Source organism: Copadichromis virginalis, linkage group LG6 (assembly GCF_057382275.1).
Source record: "Copadichromis virginalis isolate Kocher_CV1m ecotype Utaka linkage group LG6, C_Virginalis_male_GT1.1, whole genome shotgun sequence".
NCBI lineage: Eukaryota > Metazoa > Chordata > Actinopteri > Cichliformes > Cichlidae > Copadichromis > Copadichromis virginalis.
The window spans coordinates 35,626,460-35,648,060 of record NC_140623.1 but is presented as its reverse complement, the minus strand read 5'-3'; the positions used below and the strand labels follow the sequence as shown (position 1 = coordinate 35,648,060).

The window sequence follows — 21,601 nt, the reverse complement described above, 5'->3', positions numbered from 1 at the left end:
TTAGCTTCCACATGCCGGTTGTTGTGTGCTAGAAACAATGGCCACCAGGCCAAAGCAATGGTTTTGACTCGATCAGCGTTAACCCCGCCCCCTGAGTTTGATGGGTGAGGCTGACAGATAAAATTATTTCATGATGAGAGCCAGGCGTCAGGACTGCCAAAATGAAATAAATAAATATATCATTAAATAATTAATTAAATGTGTCAATAATTAATTAAAATGTGAAATACATAAATAATTAATTAAATGTGTCAATAATTAATTAATTAAATGTGTCAATAATTAAAATGTGAAATACATAAATAATTAATTAAATGTGTCAATAATTAATTAATTACATGTGTCATAACTATTTATTTAATTAATTAATTCCAATTTTAATTAATTATTGCCACATTTAATTAATTATTTAATGGTGTATTTAATTAATTCATTATGGCAGTCCTGGTGTTCCATAGCTTTCGGCACAATTTACAGTGCACGCTACTCTGTTTTTTGTCAGACTTGAAATAGCCGAAATACCTTCACACTACGGAACTTCTATGGCTCTTCCGTTTGACAATCTCTCCGGCGTTGGAACCATCATCTGTTTTCTCTTCGGTCACGCTCGGTTGATTTTTCTAGTCGGCACACTCATTTCCTCCATTACCCGCTGGCTGCTTCCCAAACAAACACACGTGCGGCTTGGCACTTGTGCTGTACGTAACAAGTCACGCGACGTGACGCTGCGGCTGTGATTGGTTCGGCTCTGCGCTACTTAGTTTGGATTGGCTGACCTTTTGTTTATTTTTTATTTTTTTTTATTTTAAGAGGACAAGAGCGGCGAGGTCTATCGCGATAGCTTAATTTCTCTATCGAGTAAAAGTTATATCGCGATACATATCGTTCTATCGCCCAGCTCTAATTTAAATCTAATGTATTCATTTGAATTCATGGGCGTAGCTAGAATTCATTGAAAGAGTCTGGACGACCTTCAGGATTGGTACAACAGCTCAAAATCAATCCAGTCCACTCCATTGTTGCTTGTTAATGCAAACACATACAGCACTTCTTCTGCAATCTAAACAAATAAAAACAAAGAAATAAACTGTAACACCTGCTTAGTATAGTAGGGTTAAACTTATAGACTAGATTCGAGAGGAGTAAAATAAATTTGAGAGAATTGAGTGTTGAACAGCCGGCAGATTTATTACAATGTTACAGTGGTGCAATAACCCAATGTAAACAGCATAGAAAATTAACAGAAGATCAACAGAGAAGAGCGCTCTTTTGAAAATAACAACAAAATAAAATAAAATAAGTAGTCTCTTTAGACCTGACTCCTGATGAGCAGGATATTGGGAGTTCAATGGTTTCCCAGAGAAACAATCCATATGAAGTAAGCAGTTTTTGCTCTTGCTTATCTGAAATCCTGCGATTTGAAGTAATTCAGACTGTAGCTCTACTCCTGCATCCAGAACAGCTGGCCACACTGCTTTTGGATTCGCCAAGAGTTTTCACAGGGTCTGGCTTGCCATCCATATCCAGAACCACTTCAGATCCAGGATCACAAAAAACCAGTCTGCACATACAGTACAGAGCAATAAACAAAATAGTTCTTAACAGTTTTTCTAAATAAAATGAGATCTCATAAAGTTTTCAAAATCAAGTACACTGTTGTTTTAACATTGTTCTGTCTCTATGAATTCCATTTGTATTGCTTTACAGCATTACAATCAATTGTATTTATATACCCCTTTTTAAGGCATATGTAATCACATCATGAAATGTTTGTAACGTAAGTAGTTTTAAATAACTTATTTACACGAATTAACCTATAACTGAAATGACAAAGTGCAGAAAAGGCACTGGACAACATTTATGGCTAAAAGAAAAGTGCATCCTGCATTAGTTTTGCGCATTTGTGAAGATGCCCAATCAAATAGACAATAAAATTAAATACGACATTCCATTTCACACACAATTCAAGTACTCCGACTGGTTTTAGCTTTTTTTTTAGACAATACAGAATTCGCACTGTTGCAGTGTTTACCACATGTAAAATTAGCATATGTTTTCCTGCTAACTTATCATCTCTAGTAACTCACCGGAATTCCCAAGAAACAAATACACGCTCTGCCTGGTTTTGGTCGAGAGTAAAACACATAGAGGCCTCTGAAAAGTACATAACTTTAAGTTAGAGACTGTTGAAAATACTTTATAACACTTATTTTATACCGAAAGACTCACTGTGTAGCTTGTTAATTGCTCTCTTTTGCCTAGCTTAATGCAGCAACGTGCTTTTGTTGCATTCACTGAACTACGGAAAATCAAAGTGTGTTCAAGGGGTGTCGGAAATAATAATACAAGGTAAAAAACAAGAAAATACTAGTAACCATGTCTATAGGGGTTACAAAACAAAAAATGGAGAATTAGGATTTGATAAGCATTAGGGTGATATAGTTCCAAGAATGCTGTAAAGTAGACTTAATGACAGTATGACAGTATGATTCAGTAAAAAGGACTAGATGTTAGAGTCCCTGATAATGCATTGCTTTAGATGGAGAGACTCTTGAGGGATGGCTGATATGAGGAAAGGCAGCCCAGAAGCTTTACCAGCAGCACACATCGTTGTGTGCCTCAACTTTCGGTCTTTTACCCAGGCTAATCTGCCATTTTTTCTTCCTTGGTTAGGTTTAGGGATTAGAGATCTGATCTAGATTATCATTTTAAAGTCGTCAGTAGTGGACCCTGGATTCATCGGGTGTTTCGGCCATTATCACTAGACACCCTCATCCAAGGAGGCCCTGCCAGGGTTGATCAGGCCCTGGAGTGTGTCACTGGTTTATGTAAAATTCTCTTCTTCTTTCTCCTATTTAGTTTTCTACAGTTTATTTTCTATCTATTCACTGCAACTGAGAAATAATACTTACCTCTTTAGCATTTATGGAGCCTCACTTCTTCAAAGGGATAGAAAAGGTGATGGAGAGAAGTAAGACAAAAGGGGACAAGATGGGAGAGAGCAGAGTGGAGAGCCGGAAGTGGGGATATGGCTTCCCACACCTCCCCGCCGGATCAGGCTGTACACTCTGCCTCCCCACTGCCTCCCAGAAAAGGGGAGATGAGCAGGGTATTTATTTTTTCCTCACGGTTAGCTGACTGCTTTAGCTGCCCAAGTGATGTCAACCCTTTTTAGCCATACCCAGTGACTAGTCCTCTCAGCAGTGTTAGTTAATTCTCTTATAGCTATTAACTATTAACTATGACTATTAAGCCAAAGGAAGAGATGGCCAATAAGGTACATTGGTTATTTATTTAGCTCTGACAAGGTGATTTTTATTGCTGGTACAAGACTCATATACTTTGAGAACAAAACGATGAAACAAAAAGCCACTGCATAACATCTGGATTTAAAAAAAGACAAGAGCACAAAGAGTCAAAGGTCTGTTTTTGAACTGGAGGACAATTATGGCTTAGCAGGAAAACAGCTGAAGTTGAGATGAAGGTCTGCGCTTCGGTTACTAAGGTCATCAGAAGGCAGAGTCAAAAGTGCAGCCAATCCACAGCCAGACATGTGCTCCACTTTAATAGAAGGCGCCCATCCAAAGGTCAAATCACTGGCAACAAAATTTGTCAGAGCTTCATTTAAAATGATTTTTTATATTATGAAAAAAAAAAAAGAAACCACACACAACAGCACAAGACGCAGACATTTTCCAATGTCACATAAGATGGAAATTTTTTAACAAGTCTTGAAAGGGTCAGACGGGTCAGACTTGTCTGGACGGAGACACTCGAGGAGGAGTGATCTCTAACAGAGATCTTTTCATTTCTACAGTTTAACCCTCTCAGGCTCAAATTAAACTTTTTGTTGCTAATGCACAACCAAGTCCTGCAGTGGTACTTCTGAGTAAAAAAAACTCATAAAATATGTATGTGGGGTAATCAGGTTGTTAGTGTTTAACTGTTGCAAATCTGCAACGCCTGCCTGGAGAGGGTTAAGTGCTCTTTGGAAGACAGCAGGCTTTTTGTAGATGGTAGATTAAATTGTTGTCTATGGGGGCACGGTTTAAAACCTTCAGAGTACATTTCATAACCCACAGATAAGAGTAAAGTGGTCTTTTCTACTGGTTTACACTTTTAACCATTCACGCTTCCCTTGCATGCAGACAGCACTAATGTCCTTGGAATTTATCCATTTCCAATTTGTAGCAAAAAAGCAGCAAAAATAACCAAGAAGGGCACCAGTAGATCCTCTGATGTAAGCAGTAAAAGTGTTTACATAAATGTTACTGAAACAACTGTTTGAAAAAGCAAGATGTATTTATTACCACACCCATCTGCAGCCAATGGACAGGTTTTTTAATCTTCGAATTGCACTATAATGCACTTAAAATAGAGAAAAGATGAGTCACTTCAGCGAAGGAGTGGAGGCAGCGTTTTAGTCTTGTTCAAAGAAAAGCAAGCACAAAGTGTAGAACATAATGTGGAGAAATGGCTGTGATGTTTGTTTATGACAGATGATGTTTTCTGTTTAATAACCAGAGAGGCATGAGTGAATCATAAAGATGAAGCCTCTCTCACCCTTGTAACTGAAGTATAGGAAGGAGGGTGATACTGAAAAGCACACTCATCTGTGATGACTTCAGCTTTTGGACTAAATACTAAACAACCTCCAAACTCACATGTATTCTTAATGATTTATTACCCAGGTGTTGCCTTATCTCCATATCCATGACACTGGTTCAGCCTGCCGTAAATAACCTTGTGTCCTCTCATTAGTAGGACAGCCATGTCTCCCTTTGGCCTCGTTGGCACATACTCACACACAAACACACACAATCCCCTGTGAGACCTGGCCAGCCATCACCATCATAAATCCATGGGACGCACAGTCTGGCAGCGAGGGCTGGGCAGCTAATTATCCAGACACGAAGAGCTGGGCATGGAGGTGACCCAGACGGACAGATGGGGAAACCCAGATATGCATATGCAAGCTGGTGGCAAAACGTCGCGGGTCCTCCGCATGAGAGGTGGACACCCTAATCTCACTTCATGACCGAGAATTAAGTAATCAATTGGCTTTACCCACTTGTTGCTAATTAGGGTCACTTAGGGTAAGCATTTGGCTTACACTGGATGGAAAAGAGCCTGGACAGGTTTCTCCTCATTGCAGGATCTCACTGCCGAAAGGCCACTGTGATATGTGAGGTTTTTTTAAAGTGCAAAATATAAAATGCTATACAACCACTGCATGTTTTAGTTTCTAGACTCTAGATGCCACAGCCAAAATCTTTTACTCATTCAATAATAGTAATAATTATTATTATAATAAAGAACTGAAATCTTGACAGCTTGAAAAAAAAAAAGCAAATTAACTTCTTTAGGTTTGTGGAGACATTTCACCTCTCATCCAAATCAAATCAAATCAAATCACTTTTATTGTCACATCACATGTGCAGGTACATTGGTACAGCACATGTGAGTGAAATTCTTGTGTGCGAGCTTCACAAGCAACAGAGGTGTGCAAAAATACAATAATGTAAACAAGCAAAATACAAGAATGGCTACATCTGAAACTAATAAATATATGTACAATATATAATAGTATATGCATTTCTGGATGTGTATACTAAATATTTTTCTACGTGTGTGTGTGTGTGTGTGTGTGTGTGTGTGTGTGTGTACACATATTTTACAAATTAAATAGAGTAAACAATAAATAAAATATATAAAAATATACTGAGTTGAGACATGTGCAAAACAGTGGCATTACTGTACAGTATGGAGTGCATAATGTTGAAGCTCCAGTAGTGAAGCTGAGGTGTCTATGACGTGTTCAGCAGTCTGATGGCCTGGTGGAAGAAGCTGTCTCTCAGTCTGCTGGTACGGGACCGGATGCTGCAGAACCTCCTTCCTGATGGTAGCAGTCTGAACAGTTTATGGCTGGGGTGACTGGAGTCCTTGATGATCCTCCCCGCTTTCCTCAGGCACCGCTTCCTGTAGATGTCTTGGAGGGAGGGAAGCTCACCTCCAATAATAAAGGCTCACTTTATCAATAGTGCATCAGATATCTCAGACTCTCCACCATTTGTTTTCTATTGAAGAAGCTTCTTGGATCAGAGGTGAAATGTCTCCACAAACCTAAAGAAGCCTGTTGGCTTAAGAGCTCTTAAAAGCTCTTAAGATTCCCATGACCTGTGAAAATACTTTAAAAGCCAAAGAGCACAAATTGAAAAATGATTAGCTATGAGAGGTGCAATGAATGAGGCTGGAAAGGTGGGGTGTTATAGACACTGTAATATACTGGTGGAAATATTTAAAGTATACATGACTCATACATTTATACATTAACCCAGTGGTTAAGTATCTGTGGTTGGTATTTCTGGAAGAAACCTACAAACACCTAGAATGATATTTACACCTGTCGAAATGCAAAATAAGAGGTAACTCTGGATAATCACAATGTTACAGTGCAGTACAATTACAGTACCCACTCATATTTAATAAGCCCGATTCATACTTAAAGGAAAGGAAGAAACTGTCTTGTCAAGTGAAAGACAAAATGAAAATCAGTTCAACTTGTAACAGTCTTTGGATATTTTAGAACAATAATCCATAAATGTAGACTTACAAATGAGTCAGACCACTTCCATTCAGAGCTGGCACTTCATGGCTGTCTCCCACCTGGTGTAGTCACGCTCCAGTGGATCGACTCAGTGGGGGAGAGATCAAAGCTCGCCAGACTCAGCCCAGCTGCTGATAGAGTCATACTACTGCTGCACTGGGTATGTTAATGGGGGAGGCACTGACAGACAGGCGATGGCGTCCTGCTGTGCAGCAAGGTGCCAGAAAGTCAAGGTGCATAGATGCAGTATGTGTGTGACTGTTTATATCTGTATGTAGTGGACTTGATGAGCAGACTGTGAGTGGGCTGTGTGAAGTGCCAGGAAAGGTTGGGGTGCTTTAGTATCAGAGTGTCGCACTAAAATATTTGTCATATGAAATGACTTGGTAATTTCTTAATGGGGAGGAATGCATAAGACAGATAGTTGTTTCTATTTCTGACTCTATTTACAAGAATCTGTCAAAAGTCTGCTGTTGGGAACTCAGCTTGAGCTTGACACCAGTCAGTTTAAATAGTGTAACATCAGAGATCTATTGAAAATTATAATTTCTTCTTGGACTATCAGTTTATAGCCCAGAGTAGTGTTTTTATTTTTTCAAGTGAAGTTGTGTGCCATTTATTTACGACTGTGAAATATCCAAGGGAGTGAAGTTCAGGGTGGTAGATGGAGTTGCAACATGACTTGGATGCAGGATACCAGGCTTTGTGCCAAAGATTTTCAATAAACATTTGCTCTTGTTTTAGCTATTTTTCCTCACCCTGGTTTATGTGCCAAACCAATGTCACAGGACCATAACAGTTGATAAATACGAGTCAATAAATATTGGAACTGAATGTCAAAATGAAATAGTGATTAAACACAGCTATTGTTTTACAGAGTTATGCATGTTCAATGTCATTTGGATGCTTGTTTTTACAAACAAAATTCAATTGGCCTAAAGTTTACCATTGAGTGCATTCATGTGCAAAGGTTATTCTTTTTTTTTTTGTTTTTGTTTGTTTGTTTGTTTTTAACCACCTGGGACAATAAAAAAAAGTTAACAAAACCTAATGTGTTATCACAGTAAAGTTGGGGTCAGTGTTTCAGCAAACTTTTTGATTTTTGTATTTACAAATCAAGTGAACAATGCTGGAGTGGTATGTTTTAAAGTGTAATATTTTGCAATATTCTTGCTGTCTTGGCTGGTAATTTGGCTGCACTGATGGCTCACATAGTTATCGATCCAGGGTGAGTAGCAGTGAGTGAGTATGCAACTGGATGAATATATCTGCAGTCCTTTATGCAATTTTGATTTTTTTTTTATTTAGTGGTCTGCGTATCATCATGTATGGTTATGATCGTAGTGCTGTCGAGGACTTGCAAAGTTGAGCACTTTAAAACAACACGCTGTTGTGGAAGTCTCCATTCCTCTGTTTGAAAAGTCAAAAAGTGTTGAAACTTCAACATTCTGTTTCACTGGTCTGTTTGTTACATTGTTTCTCAATATATCCCTTCTCAGAAGTCTCTGATTTTTATTTCATAAAAACATGTGAAACTCAAATCAAACCAGGGTCAGAACTCTGACGTCATGAAGCTTTAACATTTGTCACATCTCTCTAACACCCAACCCGTTCCATCGGCTTTTGTCAGCGCTGGTTTCCAGTGCAATCAGGTTTGTGTTCTGCATGTCACCTAGCAGCTGGCTGCATTCTGACAACCCAATCAAGAGCACCAGCGGGAAACCAGTAGGACCTAGTCAAAATGAGATTACAGTCCAGTTAGCAATACACCTGCAATCATGGTCAGAGTAACAAAGAGCAAATAGCATGATTTCTGTACTAGTGAAATCACTCACGTGTTTTTGGGCTCTGGTATAGTGTTAGCTTGCACATATTAAAACGAAAAGTTACAAATTTAGCTACAAATGCTTCAAGTACATGTGCATGAAATTCCTTATGTAGGCAATGCAAACTACCCACTACTCACAACAGTCAAGAGTAGCTGTATATCAAATAAATAATAATATACACAATATTGTATGAAACAGTTAAGATTTCAGCAACAAAAAAAAGCTAAAGTTGGGGGGAAAGCAGTGCAGAGTAACTAAGCAGACAAGCATCTATTCCTCACATAAACTGGATGTAGGTGGAAGAAAATACAAGGTTGACTCCAGCCACCCCAGCAGTCATCTGACAAATTCATTCTAGTAACACTGTGTTGTACACGATGGATGGATCTGCCAACTGCCAACCTCTCACCTCCCGGACCAATCAGAAAGGAGAATGAGGTTCATTATTCAGGACAATTAGCCAATGGGCTGAGTGTCCTCTGTTGTTACTCATAGCTCATTTGGTCACAGTCAGATGACAGTGCCATGTCTACTCAGGCTGCATGCCACTCAGGGGAGCTGACACAGAAAGAGTAGACAAGCAGCCAGTTCAAGATCTGCTCAGTCAGGAATACAGCCCTGCTTTCTGGTGTAAGGTGTGCTATATGCTCATGACTGTATTCATCCTCTTTATAGCAGATTCTGCAAAATGCACAAATACTGTAAAAAGTGACAAGAAATAGAGAGATGGGGAGTCATAGCTAAAGACAAGGTAACAACATAATATAGCAAGCATTTGATGAGGTAAATATTTTACAGCTTTTATCATAAAATGTATGTGGGATTAAGCCAACACATTAATTAATCCAGAAGTCTCCTCTCCCACAGTATTATGACAACAGTCTGTAATGTTGTAATCAGTAAAGTTGGCTGTTGTATTTTTGCATGTGGGATCCTAGTTATCTACAAAGGAGACAGCATTTATAATTTTTGATTTATCAGTGTTGTGGCGTGGGCTCGTATGTATGATGTGTGGTACTCCCATATGGGATTCTGCCTGTGCATCAAATTAATGATTAATCATCAACCACAAATGCTGCTGAAATAGCTGATAACTTCTGAAATCTGTTTCTAGTCTTTATAGCAAATAAGAGTGTTATTCTTCACTAAAGAGGGGTGGTTGTGGACTAGAGGATGGGGGTATTTAGTGATGACTGCCCCTTGATGACCGTTTTTTGACTGGCTTGACTTTGGACTTTACTTTTTAAAGCCAAACCTCTAGATACCTCTAGATCTTCTCATATCATTGCCAAAGTTTTGTCACATTTATCAGTGTATCACAAGTACAGCTTTGCTTAACCACTTTCAGCAAGTTTTTGATGTATGTATGAAGGGTCCCTGCTCCCTCCTGAATAGTAGCTCTGACACCTGCCAATCCTGCCCACTCCTTTAACCCATCATTATATGGCTATAAGAGTCTCAGGGAACTGGGTTTTGGTTGGGACCCTCCATGCAATTTGAAGAGTGTTTGGTAGTATCCATCTCCTCCCTGTGATCGCTTGGATAATCATCCAACCACTGAGCTGACTTCTCTGCCCCCATCCCATGGAAATGTTGGCTGACTTTCTTGCATCCTTGTAGTTCTTTCTGGACTATAGGATACACAGGTTGTATGTTTTTATGCCCAGTCTTGCTTTTCCAGTCTCAGTCACCTTCCCTTATATGGCAAATTATATTCTTGTATCCTCTCCCTCTACCCTGGTAAGGTAGATGAGTTAGTCAATGTTGTTTACACCTCTTGCAAAGCTAAATGTTATCCAAACACAGGAGGCGGCTGATGGTCATTTCATTGCTAAATCTGAACCCATATCTATGCTCTGTGCATATGCAATGGCCTGGGAGCCAGCCACATTAAATTATTGATGGAAGTTATCAGGGACCATTTAACCTCTAGTACTAGTTGCTTAGTCGTAGAGTCTTGGTTGATTATGCTGATTGTGCTTACTAGCAGTTACGATGCTTGATGTGTGCTTCATTGATGTAAAGAGGCAGTTTATGGGCTTGTAGGTCAAAGGTGGTGTACTCATATGTCTGTGTGAGTGCCTGCTGTTAGCAGTTCACTAATTATGCTACCAGGTAATTATGGAGTGTTGTTAGTTGCTTCAGACAGTAAGAGTGATTTATGTCTGTTTTTGGTGTCCATTCAAAATGCAACTTTCTCATTTTGAACTTATTTGACCGTTTCTTGTTTGAAGAGTTTGCTGTGATCTGCTCTTAGATCCCTATATGGTTGCTTGTTGAAACTCCCTGAATGGGGTCTTGAATGGGAGAACAGATCTTTGTCTTCTTGGTTTCTGGTGTTTCTCCTCACATTAGTAGTCATAATCGTGAGTCTTGATTTGCAAGTTCAAGGTGCTAGCACGCTAATGGGACTCCCTTGTGCGCCTGTTTTAGCCAACTAACATACACAGTTTCTTGATGGTGATTAAGCACCCTGACATGACTGCTTTTCTGATTTGACAATGTATAAATAAAACTGAGTTAGGGTTAGGGTTACGGCATGCAAACCCCTCTTCCACAGATGACACTTCGATACTGTTTTGATTAGTGCTGCAGTGTGGCATACCAACGCATTTTATTTCAGATGCTAACAAACTTGATCAGTGGACAGATTGAGTTGACTAGTCCTGCTAAAAGCAGGCAGCAATAGTTCCTGATTAATTACTTTGACTGACCATGCACATTACAACTCAGCAATACTTCATCAGTACATCTATTATTCAAGGATAGAAAGCTGACTTAGTTTTATAGATTTGTGTGTGGCAGCCGAACGAATTGATTCCTAAGAACAGTGCATAAAATTCAAGTCTTTGCAAAGTTTTGGAAAGCTACTCAGGTCTTTAGGTACAAGGTTTACTGGATTTTGAATTGATTTAATTCTTAAAATATTGAGACTGAATCATGTTCTAGAAATATACCAAACTTTTTGACTTCTACTTGCCAATGTAAATCATTTACACTGTATGGCTGTCTAATCTCATGAGCTGGTGGGATCTTATGGTACCTGTGGGTGTTTGAGCAAACCTGAAGTCATTATTAAATCTACTATTTTTGGTTTTTACTCAAGGAGTTTCATACTTGAAACAGACGGACGTCGTTCTTTTATAATTTTCAGCTCTGTAATGAGGTTTAGGTTAAGTATACAGAGTTGTATAGACTACCTAATGCATGACTGGTCTTTAACACCTCTGTTTGTGTATAGGAGAATTACATAATAGCTTTAGTGGGAGTGTCCAGAAAACACGGTTTAATCTGTAGGATTGATAAGCAGGTGAATATATAAAATGACTCCGGTTTCCATTAGGCATGTTCCACCAAATTGTTTATCGACCCATATCTCAGCACTGACACTCTCTGATTAATGATGTTATTAGGGAGGGAGGAGCAATGGGGGCTAGGACATGACAAGCCATTTTGAGACTGCTCAAAAACACTGAGCATGAAAGCGTGTGCTTGTGCATTTGTGCATTAAGTTTAAAACATGCCCATTCTGCCATGTGTGTCAGCATAAAAATGTACATTTTAATGTGGCCCTCATCATTCTTTCGTGTTTATTCATGCTGTTTATAGGTCTCCATCACTGACTTTAATGAGCTTTGTGGATATTAAAGTAAACATGCATGGATGTACAGTATGTATTAACAAACTCATCAAAAACAGCGTAATGTATTCTGGCAGTGAAGTGTTTTCGTGCTGTTGTACCAGTGTGGGGGTAATTTCTCGGATAAAAACGCACATTCTAGCAGATTATTGCATCAAATACTTATTTGTGAATATCGTCTCCACTCTGGATTGCACTTTTGGCCAAATGGAAGTGCTTTCATTAAGAACGACAATGGCCCTTTCAACCTGGTTAAGTGTTCAGCCTACATTTTGAACAGCTTGCTAATAATAGCAACCAAATGCCGAGGTTTTTGCAAATGACAAGCTATATTCCAAATTTCCGCGTTTATGCTCTGTTTTACAATGAGTCTATGACATTGCAGAAGAGGCATTTTCCCCCACTTCTGTAATGACAAGGGAGATGATTTCTCCGAATCATATGTTAGGAGTGATTAGTAGTCCAAAATCGTCACTACCGCACCTCGTGTTTTTGCACACACACTTGTATCACAGAGGAACGTTTTTTATTTATTTATTTCCATCTAAGGCTGAAGGCAATTCCCATCACTCTACCCGCTTCTTGAAGTTTATTGGTTTTTTTTGTTGATGAGTGAGTATAGGGGTGGGATTTAATAAGTTTTCTTCGTCCCACTCCTTTTTCAGGCAAGTTTTGTTTTTTGTTTTGTGTATTTTATGTTCAATATAGGTATTTGTTGTGCCTGAAAATGAATAAATAAATGAAATGAAATGAAATGAAGTACTCTGTCAGCCATCAGTCCCCCTGGATGGAGCCTTGTCCACCGGCTGTGAGCCCAGTCAGACAGCGGTACTGTAAGTCTAGGTGACCTTTGAGCTGTGGCAGGCAGCAAGTCATCTGACACCTGTCTCATTCACATCTGCTTCAGGACCCATGGGCTGCTGATTTTTAGTATGTGTGTGCTTGGACTCATGTGAGTGAGACAGAGTGAGAGAGAAAGAGTGAGAGAAGCGGCCGTGCCTCACTACACCTCCGACGGATCAGTCGGGAGGAGGAGAAAAATGAACTAATCAGCCTCTCCAGTGGTGGAATCTCACCCAATTTATTTCCAAGCTAACAGGCGTTGGTTAATGAGCTGAAGCAAAGCATCCTCTCTTTTCCTTCTCTCTCCTTTCCTCCTGTCCTCTGCTGTTCCACTGGTAATTCTGCAGACCAAACCAATTACTCCAATTACGCATCTATTCATTCGCACACACGTTCACATTTGTGTTACCAGTCATACATGTTCACAATGCAGTTTGAAGAGAGAAAAATAAAGCACACTGGTATATAGGCAGTCATTTTGAAGCCCTTTGTGCTCTTTGAGCTCTTTGTGCGTCAATTACAAAAAGTCTTAGCGAGGGTAAAGTTCCTATTATTTTAAAAAGCTGTGAAATTGAGAGAGCGCCTCTATCTAAAGATCTTACTATTGAAATAACACCTTGCTGACTTTCTGTTAAGGTGCAGTTCAGACAGCTCCATGACTGAGCTATTGTGGAAAACAAATCCTTGCAAACCTACTGCACCTTTTTGGTTTTTATGCTCACGTGGCAAAATAATGATTTTGAAAACCTTTTCTTACTGTACCTTTGTTTCAGCAACATCTCATGAATAGGCACATCTTACTAGCTCTATCCCTCTTCTCAACTTCTCCGACTAACTAGAGGAACAGTCAAAAAAACATCTATCTCCACACCTTTATATACCAAGGCACAGTGTGTATTCTCTCATCCATCAATACCTTCCAAAACTATCACAAATTACTGTCTGAGAATCAATTTTTTGGTGTACAAACAATGGTTAGAATTAGGCACAAAAACCACCTGGCTGGGTTTAGGGAAGAATCATGGCTTGGATTCCAATAAGCACTTAGCTGATGTGGGAAAAAAACATTGTGGTTTGGGTTGTGGATGCAATACTAAACGTATTTATGGTCATGCATAAAACAACATTGACTGTAAGTTTGAAATAGGAACTGCACATCTGTCTCCTCTGTTAATGTATAATTCATTTTTCTTACAGCCTTGTGCATTCAAGCATTAAAACATTCAAATGCTTGTCTCGGAATCTGATGGCGGGAACATCATGCTCGACGTCTCGACTAAACGTCCAGTCCTCTTCCGCTTATTTAATTGAGGGTTGCAGGGGGTGAGGTAGGGGGCTATGTGGGGTCAGCTGGAGACTAGTTGAACTGCCACAGGGTGAGAAGCTGACCTGTAACTGTTTCCATGGTGTTGTATATCTTCCAAAACCATGTTTGACATGTAGGAAGAAAGATAGATATAACAATACTGCACATTACTGTGAGACTAGTTTTTCTTCTCTTTCTTCACTTCTGTTTCTTTGGCTTTGGAATTTTGGCTCAGCACACACCACCTAGCATATATTCTGCAATCAATAACTATAATAGTTATGGGCTTGTCTGCTGATATTGTGCCAGTATCACCAAACATATCTGTGAAAAAGCATGCTCTGAAAGTTGTACAGTATAACTGAACAGTGAACAGCTAAGCTGACCTTTTGAGAAAATGCCAAGAAAACCTTCAAGCAAAATCCCACATTCCTGGAACAGCGGTTCTGACATTATGGATGGGGATTTGTAAAATATGTGGCAGTGAAATCTGACTTCCAGTGCAGGAAGCTAGCTGACCAAAAGCCATGGAGTAATTAACCCATTACAAACATCCTCACGCTCCAAACCTCATTTATATGGAAATGAGAAGGGCTACAAAGGTTTATAGGACGCTATGATCCACTGTTTTCTAATATAACACAGTGATTGTGAAAGTAGTGGGAAAAAAAAAAAGGTCCATGCTAAGTTACATATATGTCAGCAGTTGGTGCGGATAATAGAAAATTAGCTTTTGCATTAGCAGCAGTCTGAATATTAATATACTTAAAATGAAGGTTTGACTCAATGACAGATTCATTGTGCTCCACTAAGTATTCATTTACATAAGAAAATTATTTAGAGTATTCAATAATAGATAGTGATGGATTTTTGTATCCTAAGCTCTAAACTGATAAATGTGCTAGTTTGATTAAAAGTGACAACATAACTGTAGTTAAGCTGTCAAATGTTACATCCGTGACAGCGTTCATAGGAGGATAATGTAACGATCAAAAGCATACACAGCAAAATTTGAGCCGAGAGAAACTGATGTGTCAACTCTGATCACTTGATAGAAGAGGAGAGCTTAAATTAAGTTACACGAATAGTTTGTGCTATTTTTAAATGTGGAGGATGAGTTTCATGTATCCTCAAACTGCAGAGTAGTCAGGTGGGAAGCAGTAGGACGCGGGAGTGACAGTTTTCCCCTTGTCTGACCTGTGACACATGATGTTTATGATCTTGACCTTGGGGATTTCAAAACCCATGCCTTTTAACCACACGATTAAGTGATTTAACACGCATTTTAACAAGCCGTGGGTGACTAAGGACATCAAAGCCCTCCTCAACAACAAGAAGAGGGCTTTCAGAGGGGGCAACAAAGAGGAGGTGAGGAAGATCCAGGTGTTACTAAAGGACAAGATCAGAGAGGCTAAGGACAATTACAGGAGGAAGCTGGAGTGGAAACTCCAGCAGAACAGCATGAGAGAGGTGTGGAGGGGCATGAAGACCATCACTGGATTCAAGCCAACCAACAGCAGGGGAACTGAGGGAGGTGAGAATAGAGCCGACGAGTTGAATCTGTTTTTCAATAGATTCGACACCACAGTGTCTGCTCCCACCCCCACAACCTCACCTGCAGTCAGCCTGGAATCCAGAGCCACACCACTGTGCCAGCCTCTCTCTTCACATGTTGCCTCCTGTGAGATTCCTGACACCCCTCCCCCACCCATCACCTTCACTCAATACCAGGTTGAGATGCAAATGAGGAGACTTCACTCAGGCAAGTCTGCTGGACCAGACGGAGTGAGTCCCCTTGTCCTCAAGACCTGTGCCCCCCAGCTGTGTGGAGTCTTTCATAAACTGTTTATGCTGAGTCTGAGTCTGCAGAGGGTCCCGGTGATGTGGAAGACATCATGCCTCGTCCCTGTACCAAAGACGCCTCGTCCCAGTGGCCCCCAGGATTACAGGCCCGTGGCATTGACCTCCCACATCATGAAGACCCTGGAAAGGCTCATCCTGGACCAGCTGCGACCCATAGTAAGACCACATCTGGATCCCCTTCAGTTCGCTTATCAGCCTCGTCTCGGAACAGAGGACGCCATCATCTACCTGCTCAATCGTGTCTACACCCATCTGGACCAGCCGGCGAGCACTGTGAGGGTCATGTTTTTTGACTTTTCCAGTGCTTTCAACACCATCAGGCCGACCCTCCTGGGTGATAAGTTAGCAGCGATGCAGGTGGATGCTTCTCTGGTGTCCTGGATTGTTGATTACCTGACAGGAAGACCACAATATGTACGTCTCCCACAGTGTGTGTCTGACAAGGTGATCAGCAACACAGGGGCACCACAGGGGACTGTCCTCTCCCCCTTCCTCTTCACCCTCTACACCACAGACTTCAGCCACTGCACAGAGACCTGCCATCTTCAGAAGTTTTCTGATGACTCTGCGGTGGTTGGATGCATCAGCAGGGATGATGAGACAGAGTACCGGGCTGTGGTCGACTCCTTTGTCACGTGGTGTGAGCAGAATCATCTGCAGCTCAACGTGGCAAAGACCAAGGAACTGATCGTGGACTTCAGGAAGACCAGGAAACACTTGACCCCTGTTTCAATCCAGGGGGTCAGTGTTGACATTGTGGAGGACTATAAATACCTTGGAGTACACATTGACAATAAACTGGACTGGGCTAAAAACACCACAGCACTTTACAGGAAGGGCCAGAGTCGTCTCTATTTTTTGAGGCGACTGAGGTCCTTCAACATCTGCCAGAAAATGCTGAGGATTTTCTATGAGTCTGTTGTGGCCAGTGCGATCCTCTATGCTGTTGCATGCTGGGGGAGCAGGCTGAGGGTCGCAGATGCCAACAGACTTAATAAACTAATCCGTAAGGCCAGCAATGTTGTGGGGATGGAGCTGGACTCCCTCAAGGTGGTGTCGGAGAGGCGGATGCTGTCCAAGATAAAGACAATGTTGGATAACACCTCCCACCCACTCCATGACATGCTGGTCAGTCACAGGAGCTCGTTCAGTGAGAGACTGAGATTACCGAAAAGCACCACTGAACGACACAGGAAATCATTCCTGCCTGTGGCCATCTCCCTGTACAACGCATCCACTTAACACACTGTTTGCTGCTACAACTACACGTTTCTTTTCCAACTATTTATTTATGAGTGACTTATGTATGTATGTATGTATATATATGTATATATTGTACTATTCTTAGTTAGTGTATTGTCTGTCTTGTCTTAATGTTGGTTTAAAATGGAGCACTGTAACAAAAAATAATTTCCCCCAGGGATCAATAAAGTATTCTGATTCTGATTCTGATTCTGATTTTGCATTTAATCTGAGCTCATTAGTGTGAACCCGAGTTTGCTTGTCACGTTTGATCAGCTCGTTTCTGAATATTCATCCAGAGACGTGGGAGGAAAGGCCAAGAGTTTAAGCCCCGCAGGCACCGACACCAATCACTCATGAGGACAAGGCACCTGCTAGTCATGTTCCCATGACAAGTGTCTTTTCCCTCAGTGCTGTGGAAACCAGGCGTCCCTCTGTGTGCAGAGAAAGAGAGAGTCAGAGGGAGCACAGACTCAAGCTGAATAGCTCAATATTCTATCTGAGCCTTGTCTCATAAAGAAATCAATAAAGTCAGAACATATTGGAGCACAAACGCTTTTCAACACAGTACAAGAAAAATTCCAAGTGATGGCTCCCATTCAATAGCACACTCTAATAGACTGTTACACAAAATCTAGGACATAATCTAAATTAAAATGTGCCTGTGGATCTTTGCTTCATTGTGAGATTGTTTATTTTTTTTTATCTTTCACTTAGCAGTTTTTTGTGAGCTCTCTTTTTCCAAACTTAAAGAGACGCTTCTTTTCTTAGAGGGGAAATGGCAACAATTAAAAGAAAAGTGGCTTTAACAAATTCCGAGCATATCTCTGAGTGCTGCTTGGGTAGTAATTAAGTCCTCCAGAGTGCTGCAGCCATTAGACTCTGAGCAACCAAATGAGGACACACCCAGCCCAGTGTGACCAGATTAAAAGAAGAGAAATCAGCCCCTCGCTGCTCCCAAATGTCCGCCATCGCTTCGGGCAGTCCATCAGTCTACAATGTACGACTTGAATCACGCTCCGTCGGTATTAAAGTGACATAAAGTTCCCAGCTGGCTGCTTAACAACAGTCATATAACTGTATTTACACCAAGCTGCTCCCCCAAAATATTGTCTCAAAGCTTTTCAGGACAAATGTGTACTGGTCTTTTGGGTATATTTTGTGGGATGATAAATGGCTTGTAAAAGCATGACAACACTAACTTTCTTTTAGGCACCATCACTTTCTTGGCAACATCTAGCAGAGGAACAGATGCTGCAAGTTCAGATAATGTTACCTCTAATACCCATGAGAAACATCATCACACAAAATTGAAAAACAAACAGTGCTCTAATGAAAGCGATATTCCACGTTTAGCTTCTGTGGTCTGTTCAAAATCATTTTCCAAACAAAATACAAAGGTGTAATGGCTGGAAATAGATAAAATTGTGTTTTTTCTTCTCTGTTTCAAGCTACCTGATAAGCTTTCTACCCTCAGTAGAAAAACAAGCATAATTTAGGCAGGCCACAAAGTCAAGCTGAGCCACAGACCCAGCAGCTCAGCTCAGTGCCAGCCGATATCAGCCCCCATACTTGTAGATATTACAGTGAGAATGTACAGTATATCTCTCAGATACAGTTTATGACTTTTGCTTGAATAGGTGACGCTACTTTGTAGCATTGATTCAGCAAAGCGCTGGAAACATTCCTTAGAGATTTTGGTTCATTTTCACATAACAGTCTTGCAGATTTGTCGGCTGCACATGCACAACGCTAATCCACTCATTCTCTGATCACCCCAAAGGTGCACTATTGGAATGAGAATAAAGCAAGATCAATGCCTACATGTTGTTTACGCCTAATCTCATCCTGAGTGTCACAAAAGAAATCAAGACTCATCAGACCAGACGACGTTTTCTGGTCTTCTGGTGTCCATCTGCAGTTTGGGTTTTCTGTTCTTAACTGGCCATTCCTGTATGAGACTTGCTCTCCTGCATACATTTGTTGTAACGCATGTTTTTTTCTATCTGTTTGATGGAGTCTGGGCTTTCTCCTCTGATCTCTGGCATGAACTTAATTCATATTTTCTATCAGTGATGTTTGTAGTACAAGTCAAACACCTCACTGATTACCTTGAACATATCAGACCAGTACAGTCTCCACCACCAGTGACATAGAGTCCAGTTCTTTCGATTTGTCTTTCACTTGAAGACCTCCTGAAGAAATATGACGCGAGTCTACTTGGGAGGAAACAAGGAAAACCCTTTCATTATCTCCTGTGTCTGCGGTGTGGGAGAAATCAATAGAGGTGTCCATGCTGGATTCATCTATATTCTACTGTGTGAACCTAATACCCTCACATTGGGAAAGGAAGATGAGTGGGTGGTTTGAGGGGAAGAGGTGAAAGAGTTTGAGAAACAGGGAAACACACTGGAGGGGAAAAGGACATTTGAGATGGAGAGGTCACAGAATTGTTTATACACAAAGTTTTTTGGTGCACTCACACAGGTACGAGCGACTTGCAGCTTTGGGGAAGTTTTCTAGATTTAGATGCAAGTGGGACAGTGGCTGTGCAAATATCACTCGTGAACTGGTTTGAACTGCAGCAGAAAACAAAACCTCTCCTAAGTCTAAGAGATATAAATGGAGACAACAGCATGTGGAGTTTTTTCTGAAAAAACAAACATATGAAACAGAAACATAACAGACATAACAGGCATTTCAGCTGTGGGAGTCATGCTAACGAGGCACTTGTTCAAACTCTGTGAAAATCCACACCCGCACACGTTCTAACAACCACATCACCTGTCACTGGGAGCCTCATTAAGCTGACAGGCGCTGGCCTGTCAGGGCAGGCCAAGACGTCAGAGCCCTCTCCTTCCTGTCATGACATGATGGATCTCTCCACCACTGGCTGCCAAGCTGCCACTCAAGTCCACCTTCCTGTGGCCGTCCATCAGGAAACACTCGCAAAGCATCCTGTTGATCAGCTTATTTGTATATCCACCACCACCTTTCACTCTCAAGTCTGACTGCATGTCCAGGAGAAGATCAAGATTAGCTCTTTTAGAAAGTTCTTCCCCTGTCCCCACTGTCAGCATGTGCACCAAAGTATTTGCATGAATGGAAAACTTTAAACTGTGCTGTATACCAGCATTGCCTGTTTATATGGAAATAAGTGGCAAATAACAGACAAACTGAATTTCTCACCAAAAATCAGATTTCTTCAGTGTTCTGAACATCACAGCAGAACAAATTATTTTCCAGATAATTCCAGTTGCTAGTTACACTTGCTCCAAACAGGTGTAGTAGCATTTGTTTGGAATAATCTTATTTACCCTTGTTTGTCTCCTAAACTGCCAGATCTCTATTGAATTCACCTGGTAGAATACACCTGGTACTGGACAGGTACACGGGGTGCAGAGTTTATAAGCACAGCTCATAGGTTATTTGAGAGTGAAATATCTTCAGAAAGTTTTGTAGCTTCTGCTCTGTGAAATAAAATAAATACATAAGAATCCACAGTTTCTGTCAGAAGCATTTCAGGATTTGGATTTCCTTAAAGGGTGATTACTTTAATCTGTGATGTCAAACTGTCTTTCAGCATAAGCGTTAAAGTAGCATTAAAATCCTGAAATGAGTGAATTTTGCTGCAGACTAGATAAACATTCAACTGCTAATGACGACTCTGACTTTGATGAATTCCCTCGTGAGGTTTGGTATTTTAAAGTCTTTGAGGAGAACCAATAGACTGTCAGTACAAGTGATGATCAAGCCTGACTGGACAGCTGTCAGCAAATGGGTGGCAGTGAGAGCTGCATACAGATGTGGTGCTGTATTGATGGTAGATATAGTTCACTGGTTTCAGTGCTATTAGGGTTTATATGGCTTTTTTGATGTGGGTTTTGTAGAACTAAATGTCATAAAGGATCATCCATACTATCTTTCAAATTCTTCATGTGATCGGCTACAGATCTCAGGTCTGTCACAAAATCTCGAAAAATGCATGGTTCGATGAATGTTCTCTTGTTTTAAGGATCTTGCTGGCTGCCTGCAAAGAAAACTAAGACCTATTGATTAAAGTCATGCTTCATTAGGTGTGACTTTGTACTTTAGCTTAGATCAATTTCAATGAATTAACTTGTGACTTCACTAGAAAGGAATAATAAAGTCAGATTGCCGTGCACAAGGATGTATAGCTTGCGTAATTTAGGTGCCCCCTGAAAAGAGATACACCGCACCAGTGTCAGTGCTATGACACAGGACCAGATGCCGCATTCATCAATGTTGAG

The 21,601-nt window shown here is 40.6% G+C and overlaps 1 long non-coding RNA gene across 1 annotated transcript; it reads right to left on the bottom strand.

The window, feature by feature from the left end:
- Positions 1-1,098: 1,098 nt before the first annotated feature.
- LOC146708347 (uncharacterized) lies at positions 1,099-2,693 on the bottom strand. The gene is made up of 3 exons (XR_014921105.1): positions 2,230-2,693; positions 2,088-2,154; positions 1,099-1,561 (listed from the first exon to the last, which is right to left on the bottom strand). It is a non-coding gene; the product is annotated as an uncharacterized LOC146708347 (long non-coding RNA).
- Between the last annotated feature and the right edge of the window lie 18,908 nt (positions 2,694-21,601).